Source organism: Bactrocera dorsalis, chromosome 3 (assembly GCF_023373825.1).
Source record: "Bactrocera dorsalis isolate Fly_Bdor chromosome 3, ASM2337382v1, whole genome shotgun sequence".
NCBI lineage: Eukaryota > Metazoa > Arthropoda > Insecta > Diptera > Tephritidae > Bactrocera > Bactrocera dorsalis.
The window spans coordinates 31,311,051-31,335,235 of record NC_064305.1 but is presented as its reverse complement, the minus strand read 5'-3'; the positions used below and the strand labels follow the sequence as shown (position 1 = coordinate 31,335,235).

General features: G+C 36.6%; 1 long non-coding RNA gene across 1 annotated transcript; it reads right to left on the bottom strand.

Annotated features, from left to right (window-relative positions):
• Positions 1-372: 372 nt before the first annotated feature.
• LOC125777408 (uncharacterized) lies at positions 373-1,846 on the bottom strand. Its single transcript, XR_007422289.1, has 3 exons — positions 1,343-1,846; positions 1,140-1,273; positions 373-1,007 (listed from the first exon to the last, which is right to left on the bottom strand). It is a non-coding gene; the product is annotated as an uncharacterized LOC125777408 (long non-coding RNA).
• Between the last annotated feature and the right edge of the window lie 22,339 nt (positions 1,847-24,185).

The window sequence follows — 24,185 nt, the reverse complement described above, 5'->3', positions numbered from 1 at the left end:
TACACACAAAAAAGTTTTGGTGTCAAAACAGCACTCTTCGGTATTGCTGTATATATAAACTAAAAAAGGTGTAAACTTAACACCAAAAGGAGTCAAAATAAATAACACTAAAAGGAGCAAGTTTGACACTAATGCGGAGTATTTGTAAACAGCATCTTAAAGTGTGATTTTAACTCCAATAAAGTGTTAATAAGAATTACACTAAAAGGTGTAATTTTAACTCTATTAAGTTTTAAATTTTGAGTGCAGTTTTAGCTCCAATAAAGTGCTAAAAAAATTTACACTAAGAGGTGTAATTTTAACTCTTATCTATTCCCCAAAATATGCCCTCACATAAATGCTGGAATGAAACGGAACTCGTTTTTGATTCATTTTTTATTCAGTTCAAAAACTATTTACATATATTATTTAGATAAAAATTACATCCGTTATTATTATGTATATATTAGAATTAATATGATAGTAATCATGAGGCTTTTTAAATTTCAGGTTGTCAAAGGGGATTACCTCCTTATTTTTCGAAGGAGACACCTCGTAAATATTAAGAATATCAATGAAAGTATACATGTTTCGTATTCTGGTAAAACCTTTGATACACAAAATTTTACATTTTCATTTAGATTAGTACTACTTATTTATAAAACTTTTTTTCCCTACTGATATCCCATTTTTTAAATTACTGATCGTTCAGCATCAATTTTGCTTTTTAACTTCATATAGATCTCAAGAACTCGATTAGAACACTTTACATTCGGTTCAACTTTGTAAATGAACTTAGAAAAAAATTTTAAAAAGTTTGACAATGCTGGATCGAATTCTATATGGAATACATAAAATGACTTAAAATATAAATGAAATACCTCAATGAAAGTATATGTTATAGGCACATGTAAAGCTTTACCGTCAATTAAAATAAAATACTGAACAATTTCCTCCTTGCTTTTTCCAGATGCTACGATTGTGGCCTGCTTGCTGTTTAATTCGAAGTCGTCTATGGGTGTATTTATCTAAAATTATAAAAAGAGTTATATTATTGGTTTTCTTATAGGACAAATTATTGCTACTTTTTAATTTATATTTTAATAAAAGCAGGACAACAGTTATAGTTTTATCGCAAACGTTACTCCATACATACTTACATTCTGAAAATTTATAAATTTATTGATGGTTGATTCGAAATTTACTCGTTGTTGTTTATTTTCCTTTGAGCGTAGTGTAAATGAAGGTAGTAGTCGTAGCAGATGTAAAAACGGTTTGATTTCAATAAACCACTCTAAAAATTTAAAATTTAAATCAGAATTTTTAATACATACATATGTATTTCCTAAGTGAAGATGCTCACCTGGTATTAAACAGCTTCCAATAGTAGGTATCTTTCAAAACGTCACCTGTGAATTTTAAATAACTTCGCCAAGAAGTAATTAGGCTGTTGGCTATTAAACGATTGTAGCGCAGTTCAAAATCGAATGAAAACTGAAGATTGTTTACTAGTAATAAAGATTATTTTACAAATGTTGTCTTATATAAGTTATCGCGAAGAAACGACACACCCTAATTCCCGTCGTAATAAGAGCCTACCACTCTGCACATGTCGCTAAGTCAGCACATTTTGCGTGAGAACATTGGCCAGACATCTAAGTAAACAAACACCATGCACGAGGCGCAAGGTCAGCAAAACGTCAGCAGAGGAGCTACAACGCGATGCGGGTTGGTGGCTTGAGCTAAGTTAAGAATAATTCAATGGTCACTTTATACTTGACAACTAAGCCGTGATGACGGCAAATAAAATAACTTCAAATTGAATGATACATTTGAATAATTGGCGCCCAACGTGGGGCTCGCGAGTGAAAAGTTTAATAGAAAAATATAAAGTTCTTAACTCGACTCGTGTAACTACGACAGTTGGCTCACTTAAAATCGACAACAATCAACTACTTGGACTCAGCGTGGACTTAAAGAAGAGACAACCTTTGGCCCGATCAATTAACCGGAAGAACCTGAACCTAATTTTAATCTATTCAAATCCAATGGAAGGGTAAGTGAGATGCTCGTTTCCTGGAATAAATATAGCAATAATTGTGAATAAAATAAAGGAAAGTGACAGAACAAAAATTAATGAGTGAAGGTCTGGAAGACCTTTTTAGAAATTTAAAGTTAGGAAGTCAGAAAGCAAATATGAACACGGAACAAATAACCGAGTTAATTAAGGCGGAAGTTAGAAGTGCTTTGGCAGCACAAAGGTTGGAGTTCGATAGGAAGTTAGGAGCAATCCAAAACCAGGTGACAGGCAGCAGGCCAAAGGTAGAAAAATATCTAAAGGTATCTGTAAATCCACTAGTGACATGTGACATAACGCTTGATGCTATCAAATCACTTCCAGAATTTCATGGTCACATAGGCACATATGTGTCATGGCGCGAGGCGGCGCATAACGCTTATGAACTGTTCAAAAGGTACGATGGCAGTGAACGACACTACCAAGCAGTTACCATTTTGAGGAACAAAATAAGAGGGGCTGCCGATGCGGTCCTCTCATCGTTTAGTACTGTGCTGAACTTTAATGCCATTATAGCACGTTTAGACTTTACGTACGCGGACAAACGTCCCGTATATCTTATAGAGCAGGAATTATCTACCTTAAGACAGGGTTCTAGGTCCTGTCTGGAATTCTACGATGAGGTAGAAAAGAAGCTAACGTTACTAGCTAATAAGACTATAATGTCTTACGAGAGTAGCGTGGCAGAAATTATAAACGAGAAATATAGGGCAGATGCCCTAAGAGTTTTCATTTCCGGCTTAAGGAAGCCCTTATGCGACATTCTTTTCGCCTCACGGCCGTCTGACCTTCCGTCTGCTCTTGCTTTAGCACAGGAGGTAGACTCAAACCATGAGCGGTATGCGTTCGCGGCCAATTTTGCTGCCAGGAACGTCGAGGGCAACCACATTAAAAAAAATAATAATATAATTTCAAGCCAGAACAACCATAGGACAAACACTTATGATCCACCCTCAGCTCATAAGAGCCCACACTACTATAGTAATAGGCAGTACAAACCCGGACATGCACCTCATTTTACGGAAAATCAAAGGGTAAATAACGGACGTGACAACGACAGACTAGTCAGAGCGGAACCAATGGACGTTGATCCATCCTTATCGAAATTTAAACACCAATCGTTTGACAGAGACCGAGGTGCCTATCAAGGAAACAGTAATAGAATGCAACAGGGCTATCAACAAAAACGTCCAGCAAATTCTGGACGTTACACAGGACCAAAGATCCAACGTGTTAATCATCTGGAGGAGGAAGTTGAGCTACAGAGTGAATCATTGTACGGTGCAGAAGCCGAACAAGCGGCGGATGACGTAAGTTTAGATCAACTTAATTTTTTAGGGGAAGGTCCCTCCTACCCTGGATTTCAAAGTTCCTAGGAGGGAAAGAAGTGAAACTCCTTATCGATACTGGTGCGTCGAGGAGTTATATGAAACCAACACCGGCTTTAAGGACACAACATTTCAGGGACACATTCTCTGTAAAATCTATTCACGGGGTTACTTCTATCATGGAAAAATGCTACATGAAAATATTTGGCGTAGTGGCAGAATTTTTCATCTTACCGGACTTAACATCATTTGATGGCGTGATTGGGCTCGACATACTAAACAGGGTCCATGCGAACATTGACCTTAAATCGAATACAATAAATCATGAGTTTGGTGAGGAGGAAATCTTCTTCATTTCCAGTCATGACGTAAGCCATCTTAGGCTTCAAACAAATCTAGTACCAACAGACGTTAGGGAAGATTTTTCTAGAATGATCAAAAGGATGAATAGGGTTTTTGCTGACCCCAATGAGGCACTACCGTACAATACAAAGGTGATAGCAACAATTCGCACGGAGGACGAAACACCAGTTTACTCAAGATTATACCCGTACCCACTGAGTGTAGCGGATTTCGTGGACAAAGAAATCAAGGATTTGTTAGCAAATGGAGTTATCCGGCCATCAAGATCACCCTTTAACAACCCTATATGGGTGGTAAAGAAAAAGGGGGTAGACGAAAACGGACAGGCGAAGCAGAGATTAGTTATAGATTTTCGGAAACTCAATGAAAAAACTATCGGTGATAAATACCCAATTCCCGACATAACAGGAATTCTTTCCAATTTGGGTGGTAGTAAATACTTCACCACTTTGGACTTAAAATCTGGTTTCCATCAGATTAAACTATTGGAGCGTGATAGGGAAAAAACAGCTTTCTCTGTCAAGAATGGCAAGTATGAATTTTGCCGGTTACCTTTTGGATTAAAAAACGCGCCGAGCATCTTTCAACGCGCCATAGACGACGTATTAAGAGAGCATATTGGGAAAAGCTGTTTTGTCTATGTATACGATGTTATTATTTTTTCGGAAAACAAACAGCAGCATCTGAAAGATATAGAATCAATTTTAAATGAATTATTTAGGGCCAACATGAGAGTGTCAGTTGAAAAATCCAAATTTTTTAGGACTGAGGTCGAATACCTGGGGTTCTTAGTTTCACAAGGAGGAATAAAAACGTGTCCAGACAAAGTCGACACAATACGAAGTTTCCCTGAGCCCACCACTCTAAGGGGACTCAGATCATTCCTAGGTCTAGCGGGTTATTATAGATGTTTTATAAGGGATTTCGCTAGAATATCAAAACCATTGTCGAGCATCATGAGAGGCGAATACGGTCGAGTTACTGCGTCCCAATCAAAAAAAATCAGAATTGATTTGACGGACGAACAGAAAAAGACCTTCGAAACAATTAAAGAAATTTTAGCGTCAGAGGATGTAACCCTGACGTATCCAGATTTTAACAAACAATTCGACCTAACTACTGACGCGTCGGCTCATGCTATAGGCGCCATCCTCTCTCAAGAGGGCAAACCGATTACCATGATTTCTCGCACTCTGTCCGGGAGCGAGGAGCATTACGCTACCAATGAAAGGGAATTGTTAGCTATTGTATGGGCATTGAAAGCTCTTAGAAACTACCTGTACGGCGTAACAAAACTTAATGTTTATACTGACCACCAGCCGCTGACCTTTGCGGTTTCGGATAGGAATCCTAATTCGAAAATTAAAAGATGGAAAGCCTTCATAGACGAATGCAACGCAAAGCTAATCTACAAACCAGGAAAGGAAAATGTGGTGGCAGACGCTCTATCTAGGCAACATATAAATGCTTTAGATAACACGAGCATCGAGACAATTCATAGCGAGGAATCATCAACCCATACAATTGAAAGATCGGAAAAACCGGTAAATTGCTTCCGCAACCAGATTATTGTGGAGGTAGGTACAGAACCTCAAAGAAAAACTTTTATAATTTTTGGAAAAAAGACAAGGCATATCATTTCTTACCGAGAAAAAAAGGATTTATTAGAACTTTTACAGGAGGCCGTAAACACAACAGCAGTAAACGCAATACACTGCGATCTGCATGCACTTGCACAGTTTCAGCACGAACTGGTCGAAATGTTTCCAACAGTTTAAATTCAGACATACGGAGAAATTCGTTAACGACATTTCGAATCCGAATGAGCAGCAGGAAATTATCGCTGCAGAACATAACAGAGCGCATCGAGCAGCGCAGGAGAACACAAAACAAATTCTAGAGGATTACTTCTTTCCAAAAATGGAGAAAAAAGTTAAACAATTTGTGGGAAATTGTCGAACTTGCTCGCGGGCGAAGTATGATCGGCACCCAAAGAAGCAGCTTATTGCTCAAACGCCCATACCAACATATTGTGGAGAAATTCTTCACATTGACATATTTTCTACCGGGTCCAAGTTCTTCTTGACGTGCATCGACAAGTTTTCAAAATTTGCGATAGTACAGTCGTTGAAATCAAGAACGATAGTAGATGTCAAACCACAGCTCCTTCAGTTACTCAACATGTTTTTTCGGTACTCGAATAGTTTATTGCGACAATGAGAAGTCGCTGAATTCACACAGCATCAAAGCTACATTAAAGAATCACTTCAATATCGACATTGCGAATGCTCCACCACTACATAGTACATCAAATGGTCAGGTGGAGCGATTTCATAGCACACTAATGGAAATAGCACGATGCCTTAAACTTGACAAAAATCTTGATGATGTTGAGGAAATTGTCCTTTTAGCTACGATTGAGTATAACAGGTCCATTCACACAGTAACGGGGATGAAGCCCCTTACCGTATTTCGTTCAATTAAAGATGACAACCAAATACCATGCCGCTTAAGAAACGCACAGGAAAGAGAACTAACAACTCATAATAAGAACAGGCAGGATAGGGAGTTCCCTGTTGGAGAAAAAGTACTTGTTAAAAATAACAGGAGACTAGGCAATAAGCTTACGCCTCTTTATACTGAGGAAGAGGTGGAAAAAGACATGGGTACAACAGTTTTAATAAAAGGGAGAAGGGTCCATAAGGACAACCTTCGTTAAACTTAATCTAGAACCTAGGCGTTTCTAATGATAAACAATTAACAAAAAAATTTCATATATGTTTTTAGGATTTTCATAATTTTGGCCATATCAATATCGGTAACGACAGGAAGGTTAATCGACTATACCAATGCAAGGTACATTCCGGTGGTCGGTGAGGACCTTGTAATTTGGGAAAATTCAGGACACATCAAGCATGTTACCAACTTGACACTTTACGAATTACTGAGAGACGAGACAATTAATGCCACAGACCACTTTCCTCAGTCACATATGAGGAAGTTACTAGACGCGGACATAAACCAGATAAGTCGACTGATACAAATGATAAACGCTCACCACAGACAGGCGAGAAGCCTGAATGCCCTAGGGACAGTCCTGAAATACATTGCTGGAACTCCTGACCATGACGACTTCAATAGATTAATGAGCACAGAAGAACAGCTAATTAACTCGCAGGACAGACAGTTTACCATAAACACTCAAGTACAGAAAGAAATCAATAACCTTACCATTACAGTAAATAAAATCCTGAAATTAACAAAAGAAAGAGAAATAAACACCGGTCACCTTTATGACATACTACTGGCTAGAAACAGAGCAATTATTACAGAATTAAATAACATTATAACAGCTGTCACTTTCGCCAAAATTGGGGTCTTAAGTCCCATTCTCTTAGACAGTAACGAAATAAATTTCATAACAGGAGACGAGCACTTCACTGACCTTACCGTGGCCGATGTTATGGCAGTAGCTAGAATTAAGATATTACAGTATAATAACATAATTTACTTTTTAATAAGATATCCGATTCCTATGTTTAGATGTAAGAAAATTACTATTTTACCGGTAGCTCATGGCCACCAAATCCTGCACCTAGAAGAATCCATCTTAGCCAAGTGTTATAACCATACCGTAGCCGTAAAGAACTGCAGCGACACAACACCAACGTTTTGCTTACCATCTCCGACTACATAATGCGCTCTGCAACTACTGACTCGCAACACCGCTAATTGCAGTACAACATTTAACAACCTCACACCAATTTCACCGATAAGTGACGGCCTTGTTGTCATCAATGACCAATTGGCTGTCATCGAGGAAAATAATGAGGTCCCTATTACGGTCAACGGAACATACCTCGTGGTCTTCAAAAACAACGTAAAGATTAATGGTACGACTTTTTATAACGAAAATTCTACATTGCCTCTAAAACCTGAAACTCCATGGGCTTCTACAATCAACTTGACGCAGCACACAGAAATATTAAGCGCTTCTTACCTTCACCATGTGAATCTAGAGAATGTTCAAAGGATCAATCACCTGCAGCGATCAATCCATTATGGCCACGTTACAGGTTTCTCAGCCATTGGTGTCTTATTAATCATGGCATTCACTGTTTACGTCCTTCTCAGGATAAGGAGGACCAAGAGAGAGATTATCATAGCCAGGTCCGTTGAAACTGCAATTAAAACCGCTTCTTTGAGGACCGAGGACGTTCCCCATTTAGAAGGGGAGGAGTTATCGCGAAGAAACGACACACCCTAATTCCCGTCGTAATAAGAGCCTACCACTCTGCACATGTCGCTAAGTCAGCACATTTTGCGTGAGAACATTGGCCAGACATCTAAGTAAACAAACACCATGCACGAGGCGCAAGGTCAGCAAAACGTCAGCAGAGGAGCTACAACGCGATGCGGGTTGGTGGCTTGAGCTAAGTTAAGAATAATTCAATGGTCACTTTATACTTGACAACTAAGCCGTGATGACGGCAAATAAAATAACTTCAAATTGAATGATACATTTGAATAATTTATACCAGGGATGGATCGTGTCGAAAAATCGGAAAAGCTTTCAAAACATCAAGATGTAGGGTACAATATCGAATTCTCTCACTCAGCGTTGTTTTTAATTTTTGCTTTATATCTTCAGAGTTCCCTCCAACGACACAATTTCTGAAAAAACCTACACCAAATTCCTCTGCTGTGCTCTTACGTTCATCTGTATTTGATTCACTTGAACTCTGGCTAAGATTCGTGCGCCTTTTTCTATTCAATTTTTTTAGCTGTGAAACCAGGTATCCTGAATTTTCCGCGGGGTTGTAAAAGAGATCCTGTGAAAAAAAAAGATTATAATCGCCGTACGTATTTATAGTTACTATCGCCCTTTACTTAAAAAAACTCACTCACTATTCCTCCTATCACGCTTGTGCTGCATTTGTAAACTGGAAAATTGGCAATAATGGCTTTTGCAAGAGCTATTTTTTGTTGCCGAGGTGGATAATTACCACAAACTTTGCGCAGAAAGTTTACAGCTCTCTATATATAGATGTTAAGATGATCTATCATTTAACATAAAGTAGAGTTCATTGTAGTTAAACCCTGGATAATTGGATTAATATTAAATTATATACCATATTAAATAAGTATACTGCATATGTAAATATATTAGATGAAATTCTGTGGGTAAAACACAGTAAGACTTTTTAATTTAAAATTCGTCAAAACATTGTTTTCATAGGTGGGTATGACTACCAATGACCTCTGTGCCAAATATCACATCAAAATAATCATTAGTATTTAGTATATGTACCTCTTTCTGAAGTACAATAAGCGAAATTACTCAACAAAGAAGTTCCATTCAATTTAGTGTCGGAATTAAATTTCTGGTACCGAAAGGGTCTTCGGTTAAAATTGTTTGTCGCGAGCAATGATTTTTGATTAGTATGAATTATTAAAAGAGTGTCGAGGACGTGTTGACAGCGAACCACGTCTAGCACGGCCATCAACATCAACTGATGATCAACACGTCAATAAAATAAAAGAATTTGTACTCTTACATTCAAATTATGTTCCGTTATAGTGAAATAAATATTAATTTTTGTGAAAATAGGTGATGACTATAGGGGATGAAAGCCTGAAAGAAAGATAAGATAGATTCTTAAATTCTATCCACTTTCGGAGGCGGTTTTTAGTTAGACTGTAGTTTTTAAAAGTGTTTGTTGTTTTTGAGATTCGCAAGTCAGAATGAATCGCTAATCTTCTAAAAATCTATGAACTTTCGGATTCGGCTCGGAATAAGACAAGAACTTTTAAAAACTTCTATTACTATATTTTTGGTATCTCTAACAAGTTATGCGCTCTTATCACTCTCTTTCTCTTTTTTAACCGGGAGCACATAGCCACCAGCTAAACAATTAAGCATGAATGTGAAACAAAAAAGAAAGAACAACCGAAAAATTAAGTGACAGTGCAGCCACAATGCTAAAATTCAGAACAACTGTCATTGAAAGCAAAGAAAAAACCAACATCAACCCAGTGACCCAGTAAAAACGAACGAGGAATCTAAATTAATTAACCGAATGCGAACAAATTGCTGCTGGCGGAGCGATAAATGCATATTCATGCGCCGGGAACTACAGTAGTGGAATCGGAAGTGGCAAGTGCATCGAGAGTAGAGTCGGTGCGGGGAGAGAGGAAGGTTGGAAAACTAGCAAAATGCATTCCCGCGAATATGCGGCAATTTTTGCAACGCCCACGCGAGCAGCTAAACGTGATTACACGAATGTGCTGCTGATAATGACCCCGTTATATATGTACTTACACACACATACATACATATGCATACACATGGCTTTTAGCCCCCTCTCTTGTTCGCTGCGTTAAGTGCGCTGCCAAGCAAATGCAATTATTTTTAGAGAGTTGAGGCATGTATGCAAGTAGCAACAACAATAGCAATACTACCACAACATGCAACAACAACAATGTTGACTTAGCGCTGTTGCTGAGCTAAAAATTGCAACAGAGATGAGCGCATCAAAAATCAATAGCGGGAAGAGGAAATTGAAATCCGTATTTGAGAGTGAAGGCACTAACTGCACATTTAACTATACACTATGTATGTATGTGTGTACGTGCATGGCGAGTCATGTAAATGTTGCTATTTCTTCTTGGTGTTTGCATTTTGCTAACGAGTGCTGTTCGATAGATGCATTTAAAAAATATTTATGGAAATAGTAGTAGATGAAATAGTAGAAATGATAATATGTTTTGAAAAATTTTAAACCAATGCAAAATAGTAGAAAGACACTATTTTTATAAGGATATCAGTTTTAAAAAAATAGTAGTAGAACTGTTAATATTTAGTAATTTTCGGGAAAACCTTAAAACATTGAAAACTATATATGTAGTTGAAAGCCATTCTTTTTAAAAAGTAGTAGTAGAAATGTTAACATATAGTCTTTAGAAAACCTTATAACAATGAAGTCTACATTGTATTATATACTATTTTTATAACCTTGAATAAGTTTTCTGAAAATAGCAGTGTATTTACTAGCGTTATATCAGGGGTGTTTTGTTCATATTTAAAAGGAAAATTTTCGATGTACAAGTTAGTTTTCAGAAAGTATCCCGAAAAATAGTAATAGAATTGGTAGTATTTATCAATTTCAGTATTAGAAAAAAGGTAATAAATAAATTAACTAGTCAAAAAATGTAGGAAGGTACGATTTTTATAAAAAGTAAATATTAGAAGTTTTAGTAGTAATATTTTTTTGTTAAAATAAGTCATATTTTAATAATACAGAGTAATGAGATTAATATAATCATTTATCATAAATTTAAATGAAATAGTAGTATTTCTGGTAGTAGAATTTTTTAGTAAAATAAGTGCTATTTTGTTACTTTAGTAATAGAGAGCGATTAGTTTTAAAATATTTATCAAATTTGTGATTCTTCAGGCCTGATTTTGAGCCGTCTTAGTCAAGAAGAAATATCATCGTGTTTTTAGAAAGATACCGCACGGCAGAGGTAGTTTTGTATATGAAGGAACATCTTTAACGGCAATATATAGAACAAACATATCCACTTATGAAATAAATAACCAATGGCTTAACCACGCTCTATTTTCGAAAATTTTTAAACATTATGAAAGATAAAAAACTAAAAGTAATAGAAATACAAAAATTTAATATTGGCTTTTTTATACAAATGGTTGACGGGGATCACTACCTTATACCAAATTTAATGGATGTTTTACTCCTACCATATTAAAAAAAAAACTTAAGGAAATAGTAGCATTTATATTTTTATGGCCTTAAAATATTGCACTCGTTCTTTCCTCACCAAGAAGCCGCTTATTTGTCGGAACCGCTGATATTAGACAACCAAAGCATGTACATAGCTACCATACAAATTGGCCGACCAAACTTAAGCCCTCGTATGAACAACTTTTTGTTTTGCTGAATTTGGTACGGATTATCACTCAGAGCAGCGCTACAGTTTCCGAATAATTTGTGGAGATCGGATCACTATAGTCATTCAAATTTATTTATTTATTTAATTTTTATACCCTTTTACGCAATGAGAAATATAATGGGTTTTAAAGCTTCGGTGCAGTTAAGGTTCGCGTTTTTTTCTTGTTTATATATTTGATGAAAATAATTTATAACATGGTAATTTGAATACACCCAAAAATTACGAAAATAAACACAGCATTTTATAGTGCGCCTACAATCATGAACTCCATTACGCGTTATTTAAATAAAACATAAAAAGTGGTAAAAAATGTGAATTTGCCTTTTTGCATTTATTTTACAAAATTTTCTCCACTTAGTTGGCTATACCATGGAACCAGCCACAACTGATCGGTTGCAATTGCAACATTCGATACTCATTTCGTGTTTCAGTTTGCACACACGTACACACACATGGATACGTGTATGCATATGCGTACATATAAAAAATACTCTTGTGTGTGTGTGTGTTTGGGTTATAGCGTGAAATTTGAATGTCCGAAAGTGGAAAAGTTTTGCAATTTTGATGCGCATATTCAAAACGCACACATACACATGCACATACGAGGAGCTTTTTTTGTATATACCTACATATGTCTTCAAATGAATGCCGTTATACTAATATATGCATAATATGCATGCTGCATAAATGTTAAGCCCTGTATGCATGTGCATTTGTATACATACATACAAGTATAAATAAAATGCGCATAATTTTCTCTTATGACTGTCTGATGCGTTTAGAGATTTGGCTTTGCGTTTTGACTCTTGCTGACATTGAAGCGTGTGCTGCCGAGACGTGGAGCCCAAGCTCACTTTACCTTTGCACTGCAGGCACGCCACACCGCTTTCCCTCACCTTAGCCCGCAGCAGAGCATTTAATGCGATTGTATTAGGTATTTCAAAGTTTCCGGTGTCGTTTTTTGTTGTTATTGGTATTTTCATTGTTATACTCTTGCAACCAGTATTATAGTTTTGTTCACCTAACGGTCATCCGTATCATCTAAAACTAGTCCAGACAGATTTAGGGTTAAATATACGCATATATGTATAAAATAACGGGTGATTTTTTTGAGGTTAGGATTTTCATGCATTAGTATTTGACAGATCACGTGGGATTTCAGACATGGTGTCAAAGAGAAAGATGCTCAGTATGCTTTGACATTTCATCATGAATAGACTTACTAACGAGCAACGCTTGCAAATCATTGAATTTTATTACCAAAATCAGTGTTCGGTTCGAAATGCTTTTTTATCGACAAATTTTGTTCAGCGATGAGGCTCATTTCTGGTTGAATGGCTACGTAAATAAGCAAAATTGCCGCATTTGGGGTGAAGAGCAACCAGAAGCCGTTCAAGAACTGCCCATGCATCCCGAAAAATGCACTGTTTGGTGTGGTTTGTACGCTGGTGGAATCATTGGACCGTATTTTTTCAAAGATGCTGTTGGACGCAACGTTACGGTGAATGGCGATCGCTATCGTTCGATGCTAACAAACTTTTTGTTGCCAAAAATGGAAGAACTGAACTTGGTTGACATGTGGTTTCAACAAGATGGCGCTACATGCCACACAGCTCGCGATTCTATGGCCATTTTGAGGGAAAACTTCGGACAACAATTCATCTCAAGAAATGGACCCGTAAGTTGGCCACCAAGATCATGCGATTTAACGCCTTTAGACTATTTTTTGTGGGGCTACGTCAAGTCTAAAGTCTACAGAAATAAGCCAGCAACTATTCCAGCTTTGGAAGACAACATTTCCGAAGAAATTCGGGCTATTCCGGCCGAAATGCTCGAAAAAGTTGCCCAAAATTGGACTTTCCGAATGGACCACCTAAGACGCAGCCGCGGTCAACATTTAAATGAAATTATCTTCAAAAAGTAAATGTCATGAACCAATCTAACGTTTCAAATAAAGAACCGATGAGATTTTGCAAATTTTATGCGTTTTTTTTTTTAAAAAAGTTATCAAGCTCTTAAAAAATCACCCTTTATATACCAAAATGATCAGGGTGACGAGAAAACTTGTAAAGTTGACTGCCTCTCTGTCCGCCCGTGCACGCTGTAACATGAGCAAACATTGAGGTATTTCGATGAAACTTGGTATGCAGATTCCCCAGTAAAAAAACAATTATATTCATAGATGGGCGTAATCGGAATACTGCCACGCCCACTAATCGCTATAAACCGAAAACATATAAAGTATTACAACTAAGCACTAAATTAAGGTATAACGCTGTAATTTCTATCGACAGTGTGAAAATGGATGAAATTGGGAGATAAGCCCATATAACGGCACTATTCAAAACTACTAAAAGCCCGATAAATCAATAACTAAATACGCCAGAGGTATTAAATTTTACCACCGAAATGTTAGGGTAGAGCTTAATGTGAGCCGTTTTAAAAATTGTACGATGGGCGTGACACCGCCCACTTTTTGGGAAAATCCCTTATCTAGGGACCCGGCCTACTGATTTCGACAAAATTTAGTACTCGGCATTCTTCTAACAGTCTTGCCCCAGAACTTAGCACTTCCTTACTCGTTTTTCTTGTGTGATTGTCATACTCAATTTCGGCATTTTTAATATGAAACATTATAACGGCATAACTAGGCGTGAATATGTATATATTTATGTATATACATAACTACATACATGCATACATATGTTCAACTGCATATATATTTGGAGGTTTATTCTTTATTTAGTGTTTATTAACAATTACTTAAATATTACTTAACAAGGTGAAAGGTTGTCCGTGAACACGTTCGTTCGGTATGACGGTTTGTAGAAAAATGGAAGAATGATAGGATTTTGGGAAACGGGTTGCTTACAGCTAGAATGAAAAAGGTAGTACAGCGTTGCTAAAGGATAGTGTTAAAGTGCAAAGGGTTGCTTATAAGCGGTGAATACGGCGTTGCCTCAGTATCCCCTCCACACTGGGTGAACGGTTAAGATCGTAGTTAAAGTGTAACGAAAGATACTCGTCGGCGTTCTGCTCCAGTTGATAAGGTTCCATGAGTTTGTGCGATAAATCTTCATTCGGTAGATATGCTGGCTTTAATCGGTGTGTAGAAATATTTTCTGGTTTTCCTTTTTTTTCGATTCTGTAATACTTCTCCTCTCGTGATAAAACTTTATAAGGTCCTTCGTATGGTTTTGAAAGTGATGGGTGCAATGAATCATTTCTGACGTAGACGTTTTCGCACGTCACAAGATCGGTATGTACAAATACTTTTCTTGGACCGTGCCATGATGTAGTGGATGGTCTGAAGGTGTTCATTAAGTTTCGGAGTTGAGTAACGAATTCTGGCTGTGTTTTAATTCGGCTGTCGTGTATGAAAAATTCTGAAGGAATTCGCAGCGTTGTACCGTAGATTAATTCTGCCGGTGACGCTCCTAAATCTTGTTTGTAGACGGTTCGTAGGCCCAAAAGTATTGTTAGTAGAAAGTCGGTCCAACGTTCGGAGTTAATTGCAGCCTTCAATGTTCGGTGCCATCTTTCTACTATACCGTTTGCTTTAAGTTGTTGTCTCCAGATGTGTTATGCCAAGCGATGTCGTTAGCTCTGCAAATAAGGTAGATGTAAATTGTCGTCCACGATTTGATGTAATGACGGCTGGAACTCCAAATCTTGCTATCCAATTGGCGATAAGAGCTGTTGCGATAGATGATGCTGTCTTAGGAATAGCTTCAGGACATCTCGGAAAGCCTTCGATGATTGTTAGACAATAACGGTTACCTGCATTTAAGGGAAATGGTCCTACAATGTCGATATTAATGTGATCGAATCGCGAGTCTCCGGACTCGTAGCGTTTGAGAGGAGTAAATGTGTGTCGAATGATTTTTGCCTTTTGGCATTGTTCGCATGCTCTTGCGAATGCAATACTGTCTTTTTGAATTCCAGGCCAAACAAATCTGCTTGTCCGTAATTTGGCTGTAGCGCGAGTACCTGGGTGGCATAACCCATAGGTAGCTCGTAACACTTCAGAACGGAACCTCTTTGTGATGAATGGTCTTATGTTTCCGATTGATGCGTCGCAGACTATTTCTTTATCACATCCGGGTATTGTGAATAATTTTAACTAAAGCGATGAGTGAACGTTGTTTTGGAGTAAAAGCTTGAATTCTTGATCGACTTTTTGGTCTTCAGCGAGTTTGTTGTAGTCTATACTGGTTGTTTGGATTTGCGCAATTCTGGAAAGCATGTCAGCTGTTACATTCTCTTTTCCTTCTATGAGGCGAATGTCTGTAGTTATCTGGGAAATGTAACCAAACTGGCGAGCTTGTCGATTGGAGCACATTTCAGGATTCTTCTGAAATGCGTAAATTAGTGGTTTGTGATCGCTGTAGATGTGCCAGATGCGTCCTTCTAGCATGTATTTAAAATGACCAACGGTCATGAATATTGCTGTAAGTTCTCTGTCATAAATGCTATAACGTACCTGCGTTTTGTCGATTTTTTTTTTTTAAGTATGCTAAGGGTTCGAAGTTTTTGTCCGTTACCTGGTGTAAGACAGCTCCTGCAGCTTTATCCGAAGCGTTGACCCATAATGACAACTCGGCGTTCTTCGAGAGGTGTGCTAAAAGAGATACATTCGAAAGCTGGGTTCTACATTCTGCTGTCGTAATTTCCGTCCAGTGGAGCTTAGAGCGATCGTTATTTTTGTTTCCGGAACACATGGCTAGAAGTGGTATTTGCGCTTCGATTGCATGTGGGATAAAGCGTCTGTAAAAATTTATTGTGGCCAAGAATCGTTTGAGATCATTGACTGTAGTTGGTCTGTCAAGATCTTTGATAGCTTGTACATGTTGTTTTAGAGATCGTATTCCTTCTGCTGAGACGGTGTGTCCTAAGAATGTGATTTCGGACTTTCCAAAGATTGACTTTGTAGCAATTAGCCTTAGGTTATGTTTTTGTATGCGCTCGAAGAGTTGGCGGAGGTGAGATAGATGTTCGTCTAAGGATGATGATGCTACACACATGTCATCCATGTATGGAAATACAAAATCTAGTCCTCGTAGGACATCGTGTATGAGGCTTTGTAGTGTCTGCGCTGCGTTGCGAAGACCGAAAGAAGATAAATTCGAAGAGGCCGAAACGCGTAATAATAGCTGTTTTCGGAACATCTTCTGGATTTACGGGAGCTTGGTGGAAGGCTTTTTGCAGATCGATCTTTGAAAAGATCGTCTTACCATTTAAATTACAGGTGAAGTCCTGTAGGTATGGAATTGGATATCGGTCTGGAACTGTTACACTGTTGAGTGCCCTGAAATCTCCACATGGTCGCCAGGTACCGTCTGTTTTCATTACCACGTGAAGAGGGCTGGCCCAACTGCTGTTCGATGGGCGACAGATACCCAATTAGATTAAACTTTCGAATTCTGCTTTAACCGCTGCCAGTTTATCTGGTGAAATGCGTCTAGGTCGTGCAGAGAGAGGTGCGCAGCAAGCTTCGATGTGATGAACGACTGAGGATACGGCTGGGTTTCCGGGTTGTACCACGCGTGTTAAATTGCTAAACTTGCATATGCGCATGACGTGTCGAATGTTTTTATTGATAATTTATTGTTACTTACGAGCTTCCCAGGCGATGTCACTGAAGTTAGGTTGTCGACTAATCGTTTCTTTTTATGCCGCAAACAGTTTAACGGTTGATGGCTTCATGTTGTTGTTTCGAGTGGTTTTGAGAATTATCGATGCGCCTGCTCCGGTGTCTATTAAAAAGTTGTATTGAAAAAGTCCGTCGAAGAGTTTCAAGCGGTGTGTGACTACAGGAGTTCCGTTACCGATATGCGCTGCAGTTTTCGTTTCGAATAGTCATTCGCTCTTTTGCCTGTTACTATTAGAGCAGGGTTTCCTACACGTTCGAGCATTGGCCCCAAATTTATGGTGATACCAGCATATTTCGATTGCCTGTGCGCTCTCCTGGCGTATATACAAAAAAAGCAAACACCTTACTAATATGTTGTTAAAGAAAATAAAAAAGTGCACTCCCTCACCCCGAAAGCCAATCCATAAAGCGAAATACTCACAATTGAAACGGTGAAAGATGGAGGCGTCGACGCGGATATTTGTGGTAAGTTTAGGTTGATATTTTTGTAGTTTTAGCTAAATAGATATAAATAACATAAAAAACTTTAAAATATAAACTAAGAATAGTTATCAGCGCACAAGCTGAGGCAATGAAGCTCGCTGAGGTGAGGTGGGAAACATGGCGACAGATAAAACGTGGAAAAGCGAGACAGAAGATTCTAGAGATGGTGAACTAAAAACTGAGTTGTCATTATATGTAACTAATTGTGGAGAGATTTTAAATTTTTTATGGAGACATTATGTGAAATATGTTTATCCTAAATAGGATATATCAATGTAGTCATGTCTGTCTGTTTGTACGAGTGTATACGAGTAACAGATTCAAAATCTGCGAACCCTCTTTTGGAGCGTTAAGGGCATTGAACCTCTAGAAATATTTTTGTATTGAGAATTTTCATTCTAGCATTAGAAGCAACATGAGATCATCAGTTGCATGATAGTTTCAAGATTTCAGTTCCATGGTTCATACTCAATTTTTCCTAAAATTGACTACCCTAACAGAATTTTGAGTCTATTTTAATGTCTACGAGTATAAGAAACCAAACCCTTAGTGACTAACGTCCGGTTTATTGATCTCATTCAATTAACCCTCATCAGATAGACGATACTACCGACTAGGGGCCTTACTTATAGAATCATTTTGAACATCAGTTTACAAGTACGCTGCAAATACTATCAGGTTTTATTATATACCCTTGGCAACCATGCTGGCGGATGTAAAAATATACGTGGCGGGTCTTTTTTACTATTGTATCTAAACATATAAACGCCAATTTCAGCACTCAGCGATGACTGCCAAAAGCGGCAGATTGGCGCTATTGTTATTTTTGTTGACACTGCAACTGCCGCTGACGCATTGCAACTTTGGATTCAATTGACTGTGACGCAATTGGATTTTGTCACCAGCAACTGAAAGACCGACAGACTCATACGAGCGCTATTGACTACTAGAAAACCTAACTCTCAGTACAAACACAAATAAAAGCCAGTACGTGCATTTCAATGTGTAGGTCCAACTATGGAAACACGGAATATATATGCTGCATACATAGATAATGAGGTGAAATAAGTACTGCTACAGCAACTATTCATGCAGCAATTATGCGGCATAAACGCATTGACTCAGTGAATTGAATAAATGACAAACCTTTGTGCGAGGTGAGTGGCATTTTTACCGCAACAAACTTTAGTGGTGTTGACTTTCAAACAGGTTTAAGTGTGGAGAACATTAACATTTATCAAATTACGTAAATGTGGGGGAATTAAGCTAAATAAAGGTATATGTTAAAGGGCTTATTATTCAGTTTATAACGACTTCAAAAGGTCCCTTCTTTTATCATCTATCTAGCATCGGAAAGTAAATCTGGTACAAAAGTCTGCAAAGGAAATATTCTACTTGAAGAGTTTATACGCAACTTACGCACTGAACAAAATCAAAGAATTGTTTTTCTTATTCAGAGGCAAAAAACTAAAGCGGTTGAGAATGAATGATACCTCATACTCGTATTATCGTAGAAGTGCAACCTTTTCTCACCAATGTCAAGGTTCTCTGTATATTTTAATACGCACTCAGACTTTCTTAAACTTCTTAAATTCGTTAATCACTCTATGAAAGCTAATCAAAAAACTTTTTTGAAAAAAAAAAAATGAATTCAGGCATTATATTTCCTATAAAAAAAGGGTTATACGTTTAAATTTAATGACTTTTGGACTTTCATCAATGCTTTTCCCTTATACTATTTCACATTCATTCTGCTTTTCAGGTATGCTATACCTGTTACTGTGAGCAGTTCAATAAAAAAAGCTATTAATTTGCGTATTGTGGCGGAATAGACTGATCTGAAAAAATTTACTTTATGTTTGGGAGAAATTTTAAACTAAGAACAATTTTTCGAATTTGAATTTATATACATATATAATTATTTCTCTGGTATATAAATTTTATTTTTCTTTCATAGGGGGATCTCCGGAAACCAGATACAAACTAAGAACAGTACTTACAATAAGTGATATAGTTTTTCAAAGTAGGTTTTTTTTTAACTTTTGTAATTGAAATCGTTAAAGGCTTAATTCCTGCGTCTTATTTATAGCATTAACCCTTAAATGCATGATGATGTATATATACATCAGTGTTTCTTCCTTACATAATTTCTAAACGGTAACACAAACACAGTATTTTTTACTTTTATTAGGTGCTAAAAATATCTGTGTTGACTTTTGAACGCAAACTTTCATGATATGACATTTCACTTTTTAATTTTAATAATTTGACAGCTTGGCGCGCCACTTAAAAAATACACACTTGGTATTTAAAAAGGAAAAACCATGCATTTAAGGGTTAATATTCACTCAGGAAGAAAATTAATTAATTGAGAATAATTTTTCTCTTCATAGTAAACTCAAATATACTTAAAAAACAATGAAAACAGGTTATCATTTCAAAACAGATTGCAATTTTTACGAAGTTGTAAGCAAAACCACATATATAAAACTAAAACAATTAAAACGGCATGTGAATAAATGTCTTTGCATGTGTAAAATTAATATATTGGGAACACTTTATATACCCAGCGGGATAATGGTTTACTGCTTATATTTTTCTTTGAAGAATGCCTCGAAGAAAATTCTATGAAGAATTCTTCGATACCAGGTAATGCATAAAAGTAAGATATGCGGAATAATAGTTCCCCGCTTACATTTTTCTTTGAAGAATGCTTCGAAGAAAATTCTATGAAGAATTCTTCGATACCAGGTAATGCATAAAAGTAAGATATGCGGAATAATGGTTCCCCGCTTACATTTTTCTTTGAAGAATGCTTCGAAGAAAATTCTATGAAGAATTCTTCGATACCAGGTAATGCATAAAAGTAAGATATGCGGAATAATGGTTCCCCGCTTACATTTTTCTTTGAAGAATACTTCGAAAAAAATTCTATGTAGAATTCTTCGATACCAGGTAATGCATAAAAGTAAGCTATGCGGCTAAATTCTACTGTGTTCATATTTACAAGTCAAGTAAGTACGTGAAAAACGACAAATACAAATTGATGGAATAAAATTTATAAGTAAATGTTTTCATTATTTCGTCAAATCATCAAGCAAAAAGTGGTAAGTTTTTCCTGTTTTTAACATTGAAGGACATGCTTCAAATTTATAAACATACTCTTTCAAATTTTTTTGTAGAATGTGTGAAAGTTAAAGGCTTCACCGAATCGGAGTATATTCACCAAATTCAAAAAAGTATCAAGCTCGCCAAAGGCCGTTTCTTCAAGTCTCGTTGCTTGGAAAAAAAAGAAAAGAGACTCAGCCACAAAAATAAAAGAAAACCATAATGGCTAAATGAGTAGTGACCAACATCTCCGCTTTGGCAGCATCACGGTTCTGTCCGCTAGTTACCCGTCTGTATATATGTATATATTTATATGTGTATATTTAACGTTTTTTAAAACCTGCTGTTTTCAGCCTTTGATCATTTTATATATACTTATATAATATGTATTTAACGTTTTTAAACTATTTCAATTTGTAATAATTCAGTTCAGTTAAACGCATTTTGTTATAACAACTTTTAAGTGTATTTCGCATAAAATAAAACCTTTATAACGATTGTATTGAATCTAGTGCATTTTTCTTTTTAACAAAAAGTGTGAGTGGCCTATAAGGTGAGTTTTTGTACACACAATACTTATTTTCATACGAATATGCAATTTTTCCTATTGACCTTGGTATCAAAGAATTCTTCGTGAACTATGGCATCGAAGAATTCTTCGTTTACTATGGCATCGAAGAATTCTTCGTTTACTTTGGCATCGAAGAATTCTTCGTCCCTATGGTAAGCGAAAGAGGTGATCTGTTACTTTTCGTAGGACATCGCCGTGTTAATCTTCATCGGTCGGGGTAAGCGATACAATCATGCTGCATCGTTTACCTTGCTCGCTTACCAATGTCTACCATATCCCGCTGGTTAATTTCAATTATGTAGCATTTTAAGAATTAGGTTGTCAAAAAAGTATTTTTATTGAATTTTCAATTGTTCATAAAATTGGTTACAACAATGCGATTCAAGTCAAATATGGGTCGTTTTGTTTGAAAACGCGTTCCCAACGAGATGCCAATTTCATAATGCCCCTCTCATAGAACGTCCGGTGTGTTTTACGTGGGTACCTGCTGACGACAACCTTACTCCACGGCGCTCAAAAGCACAGCGGATCAAATCAATGCGTTGATCAGCGCCCTGAGAATACTAAGCATTTTCAGTACCAATCGGCAGTGTGGCATGGACACTAGGGGTATAACTTTTAACAAATTTTTCAAAAATAAAAATTTACATGGCCATACATGATGAGCAATGGTGAAAAAATATTAACTGCGTTTTTACTTTTTTGTTTTCTTTCAAAATGTACCCGCACCAACGCAATTGAATTTTTTTTATTTTGATAAAAAAAAAAAAAAATTGAGAAAAACGCGTTTAAAGTTTTCAAATCTCATAAGCCTCAATGTAAAAATGTGCACTATTTTGTGGATATCTCAGAAACCATGCATGATATTGATATAAAATTTTGATACGATATAAAACACTATAAAGTCTACGTTTCGGCATCATTAACACAAAAAACGTTTTTTTTTTAGTACGTATGATTTCTTTATTGGGAGCAATATTCCGATAAGAAAACGCACAAATAGAACAAATATTTCTACATTTTGTGAAAAAATAATACAACCATAAATAAAAAAAAAGCATCACCGAATATTATCAAATACGTAAAAGAACGCAAAGCCACACAACAAAACTTTACGATATGCGTCGACTAACTGTAATATTTTCCCAGTAATTCAATTGCTTTTGTATTCATTGTCGTTGCTTCTCTTCCTCACGTAACGTAATTATGCGATAAGCGTCGACTAACTGTAACATTTTACAATTAATTCAATTCGTTTTGTATTCATTGTCTTTATATTGCTACCCTTTGCAGTCTTGGTTTAACCAGCATCGCGAAAGCTATTGAATGTGGACAAATAACTATTTAACATCAAAAACATGTCTTTTAAAAAGAGTGAAAAAGATGTTCTTAAAAATTCAAAAGTGTGGATAAATAATTTAGTTGCTTTAAAGAAAAGTACAAGGAAAAGACGTGAAATAGTAAACATTGAAAAATGTTTAACCGAATTGTGCAAAATTCCGAAGCAGGCCGTTATAATTGGACGATACAATGCATTGGCAAAAATTGAAAAAAGCAAAGTGAAGAGGTGCAAGATTATTGGAAAAGAACTGATTGATTTGTGGTCAAAATTTAATTTTCCAATCATACCAAAAGTATCCCTTGAACGTAAAATACAAAAACTCATAGAAACATACCAGAAATCGTTAAAAAAACGCAGTGGAACAAACATGGTAATCTCATTCAACAAATTATTTGATTTAACGAATAAAAACGGTATGTGGCTTGGTACTAAAGATAAAGAGCTGTATGAATTCCAAATAAGAACGAACGGAGAAGTTGGGTACACAACTACTAAGGATGTAAAGCTTCACCCATCCATAGCTTTTAAAATGAAAGAAAATACGTCCGTCAAAAATAATAGTATGTTAAACTCATCAATATCTTCAATTATCATCAAGCGACGCGAACGATGATTGCTGCGTCCCGAATTATAAAGAATTGTTCGACAAAGGCAGCAGTGAAAATAGTAACAACTGCCAATGTGACCACCAAAAATGCTGCTAAAATATGCAAAGAATTGGCGAAATCAGAAGTTAATATAACAACACCAACACTACCAGGAATTTTAAAAGCAGCTAAAAAAGCAGCAGAACGTTTGGAAGAAGATTATAAGACTTCACTCAAGAATAATATTTGGTGTCTTCTTTTTGATGGGAAGAAATTCGGTAAAAGAGAAATACAGGCCGTGGTGCTAAAAAAATGAGTTCACAGAAGTAAGATTGGCGGTCTTGGATCTTGATAATGGAAGAAGTTTAACCATATTTGAAGGCATCAATTCTCGATAATTTTCAACTGTGGGGCTTGATGGATAATGATGTGTGTGATACAACAACCGTCAATACAGGACATAAAAATGGAGTTGCTATCTCACTCCAAAAATACTTTTCAACAAAAGGTTTACACTCAACGCAATATGTGGGCTGTCAACATCATATTTTAGATCTGATTTTTAGATATGTAATGGATGAGTCACTGGATGGAAAATCAATATCACCAAATATTCCGTTTGATATATTTTCAGAAATGATCAATAATTTCGATGCTCTAAAACAAAGTTTCGCTCAAGGCAAAGAAAAATTGAAAGTAAGATGCATCAAATGGCGCGAT